The sequence below is a fragment of the Scomber japonicus genome, chromosome 20 (assembly GCF_027409825.1).
Source record: "Scomber japonicus isolate fScoJap1 chromosome 20, fScoJap1.pri, whole genome shotgun sequence".
Taxonomy (NCBI): Eukaryota; Metazoa; Chordata; class Actinopteri; order Scombriformes; family Scombridae; genus Scomber; species Scomber japonicus.
Genome location: NC_070597.1, coordinates 16262817 through 16266893, shown reverse-complemented (window position 1 = coordinate 16266893; position 4077 = coordinate 16262817). Strand labels below are relative to the sequence as shown.

Genomic DNA, 4077 nt, shown 5'->3' with positions numbered 1-4077 from the left:
CGGATGTTACGTCCATTTCTTTTATACAGTCTATGAGTACACATCGGCCGTGAGCCAAGTCATCTGTGACCCACACGGTAACATACTGAGTGTTGAAAAATGTTGTGTGGGCAGCACATTCGAGCAGGATTTATGGGAATCGTCGTTCAAAGGAAGAGAGATGGAGGATGAATTGCATGGACAGTACTGGGTGATTGGTAAGTTAATGCAATGGATGAATGGGAATGCATTAACAATTAAAATCATAATCCTCCATTTTCCGATAACGACCACCCATATCTCAGTCTTTTTCCGCGTTTTAGAGTTTGCTCAGGTGTCATGGCATCTCCACGACTCCAGCTCCAGATCACCATGACAACTGAGCTGGAGACAACATGCAACCGCAGAATCACAATGACAACCGAGCAAACAAATAAAACTATATACATTTTTACATAGCAGGAACATGTTGTAGTTTAAAGAACACAACATCTTGTGTATTATGTAACAATACCCGTTCATTTTCATTGGTTCCAGCAGCGTCTGGTTCACAGCCAGTATATAAATGTGTGCCCAGGAAATGATGTGTGTATTTTTAGTATGTATTTTGCTACACATTATTGCTTGGTCATTCCTGCCAGTTCTAAGGAATAGCTACACATTGCAGAAGGCCTGTTGATGCCTTTCATAATACATATTAATTTCAGAACCCACTTGGAAGGAAATCCCGGAGGTAGTAACAGCAGCCAGAGCCAGTTCTGCTCCAGGTCCCAGCCAAGTACCCTATAAGGTGTACAAGCGCTACCCAGGTCTCCTCCGAATCCTTTGGAAGATGCTGCGTGTGATCTGGCGAAGAGGGACCATCCCGGAGCAGTGGAGGCAGGCAGAGGGCATCTGGATTCCTAAGGAGGAGAACTTGACCAAGCTGGAGCAGTTCCGATCCATCTCACTTCTCAGTGTGGAAGGGAAGATTTTCTTCAGTGTTCTGGCCAGAAGGATGACAGCCTTCCTCTTGAAGAACAAGTACATTGACACATCGGTGAAGAAGGGCGGCATCCTGGGAGTGCCAGGGTGCTTGGAACACACCGGAGTGGTCACACATCTGATCAGGGAGGCACGGGAGGGGAAGGGAGACCTAGCGGTGCTTTGGCTGGACCTCGCCAACGCATGTGGGTCGATCCCCCACAAGCTGGTCGAGACCACCCTGGACCACCACCACATCCCCTGCAAGATCAAGGACCTCATCCTGGATTACTATGGAGACTTCAGGCTGAGAGTAACATCAGGGAGCATAACATCTAACTGGCACCGGCTCGAGAAAGGGATCATAACAGGCTGCACAATCTCGGTCATCCTCTTCGCTCTGGCCATGAACATGTTGGTCAAGGCCGCCGAGACAGAGTGCAGAGGTCCCCTGTTCAAGTCTGGAATTCGGCAGCCTCCCATCAGAGCCTTCATGGACGACCTGTCTGTCACGACCACTTCAGTGCCTGGCTGCAGGTGGATCCTTCAGGGCCTGGTCAAGCTCATCTCTTGGGCTAGGATGAGCTTTAAACCAACAAAATCCAGGTCCATGGTTCTGAAGAGAGGCAAAGTGGTGGACAAGTTCCGCTTCTTTGTGGACGGCGCAGTAATACCATCAATCACTGAGAAACCAGTCACTAGCCTGGGCAAGGTGTTTGACTGTAGCCTCAGAGACACAGCGTCAGTCCAAAAAACCATCAAGAGGCTCGAAACTTGGTTGTCTACCGTAGACAAGTCTGGTCCACCTGGCAGGTTCAAGGCATGGTTGTATCAACATGGCATCTTGCCCCGTATCCTCTGGCCCCTGCTAGTGTATGAGGTGACGATGTCTACAGTCGAGACACTGGAGAGGAAAATCAGCTGCTACCTCCGACAATGGCTGGGTCTGCCACGCAGTCTCACAAGTGCAGCACTGTATGGCAGGAGCAACAAGCTCCAGCTCCCCATCAACAGCCTGGAGGAGGAGTTCAGGCACTAGTATAGCGAGACTCCAAAGACTCCAGAGTGGCAGCAGCTGGTATCGTGGTGCGGATGGCCAGGAAGTGGAAGGCTCAAGAGGGGCTGGAGCTAGCAGAGTCTCGGCTGAGACACAAAGCACTGTTGGGCACGGTGGCATCTGGGCGAGCAGGGCTGGGAGCCATCCCACAACCACAGCACGACAAGGCTCAGGGCAAGGACAGACGCCATCTGGTCCTGAAGGAGGTCCGAGCAGGTGTCGAGGAGGTGAGGACCTGCAGGATGGTGGGCATGCGGCAGCAGGGGGCATGGACAAGGTGGAAAGGAGCGCTGGAGAGGAAGTTGACCTGGAATGACATCTGGAAGACTGAGCCTCAGCGGATTAAGTTCATGGTCCAAGCTGTTTATGATGTACTACCCAGCCCAGCTAACCTGCATACCTGGGGCAAGAGCGACACTCCAACATGTCCACTCTGTCCAGGAAAGGGGACTCTGGAGCACATTATGAGCAGCTGCCCATCAGCCCTTGGAAAGGGCCGCTACCGCTGGCGTCACGACCAGGTCCTGAGGACAGTGGCAGAGGCCATCTCCAGTGCAGTGGACAATAACAAGCATGTCCGCAGCCAGAGGAGGATCAACTTTGTAAAGGCTGGAGAGAAGCCACGTCCACAGCCAACACCATCAGCCAGCTTGCTCTCATCGGCATCAGACTGGGAACTGCGAGTTGACCTGGGCAGGCAGCTTAAGTTCCCAGAGTTTATAACATCTACTTCCTTGAGGCCAGATCTGGTATTGACATCTCCCTCCTCTAAGCATGTCCTCTTAGTGGAACTGACAGTCCCCTGGGAGGACCGCATGGAAGAGGCCAATGAGCGCAAGCGGCTCAAGTACCAAGAGCTCACCGAGGAGTGTCGGAGGAGGGGCTGGAAAGCTCGCTGTAAACCAGTGGAGGTAGGGTGCAGAGGCTTTGCTGCCCGCTCCTTGTGCACGATCTACACCCTTCTTGGCATCACAGGAGCTGCGAAGAGGAGAGCCATCAAGTCCACCGTAGAGGCCGCGGAGAGGGCCTCTAGGTGGATTTGGATCAAGTGGTCCGAAAAGTGGGCCAACGCTGCTGGGACACAAGCCAGGGCCTGATCAACCCTGGCTGGGTCGCCTGAGGGAGGGTGACTGATGTTGTGAGACCCGAAACACCCGATGATCTCAGGAAACAAACATCACTGATGATGTGTCCCAGCGCATCCACAGATGTATCGATACACTTCTATTACAAACTGAGAACACATTACACTGCAATCTTTAGTGTTAACATTTAATGGTTTTCTTTGATGCTGTGTTAATTCTCTCATCTCTTTCTTAAAGGAGGGAGAAGCTACAACCTAAGCAAGCATGTCTTGACTCCTGTGTCAGAACCTACAAATGAGAAAGAGAACCGCTTCAATCAGGCCCACGCCAAGAGCCATGATGTCATGCAGATAACGCTGGGCTCCATGAAGAGGCGTTTCAGGTGCCTGATGCAACTTGGTTTTGCACAAGAAGGCTCTTTGGATAAAAAGTCCAACATCATCAAGGCATGCAGTGTCCTACATAACATCTCTAAGAAGTTCTCTGTCCATCCCTCGCCTGTAGTTGGTAAAATTGAGCCTCTTCATCCAGGCAGACAGCATTCGCTGGCCATAGAGATCAACCTTGAGGCCCTAAAATCAAGACAGGAACTCATTGATTGTAACTTCTCGGTTGCCTCCAGCAGGCAGGACCAACCGACTGAAATCGTCACAGAGGAGGATCTTTGAGGACAGCGGGTTTGCTGTTTGCTTTAAAAAGCAATTAAAGAGGATCCTCATCATACGTAAAGGTACATAAGGTCACATTTCTGAAACAAATCCCAGTTTACAATGTAGGATTAACACACAGGTTGAGAAAGCTGCTGTTCTGTGCCAGTTTACCTTTTTTTACAGACTTTGTAAAATCACACTCAGTTATAGTTTTGTTGTTGTTAATATTTTATTTCTTCTACAAACAGAAATTCATTTTGTACCTACATTTCTTATTGTAATAAATGTCATTTGAAAACATTCTTTGGTCATTTGGAGTGTTATTCCATTATAATTAGTTTTT

At 49.8% G+C, this 4077-nt stretch overlaps 1 pseudogene; it reads left to right on the top strand.

The window, feature by feature from the left end:
• The first annotated feature begins 682 nt into the window (after positions 1-682).
• On the top strand, positions 683-3752 carry LOC128381132 (uncharacterized; annotated as a pseudogene).
• The last annotated feature ends 325 nt before the right edge of the window (positions 3753-4077 follow it).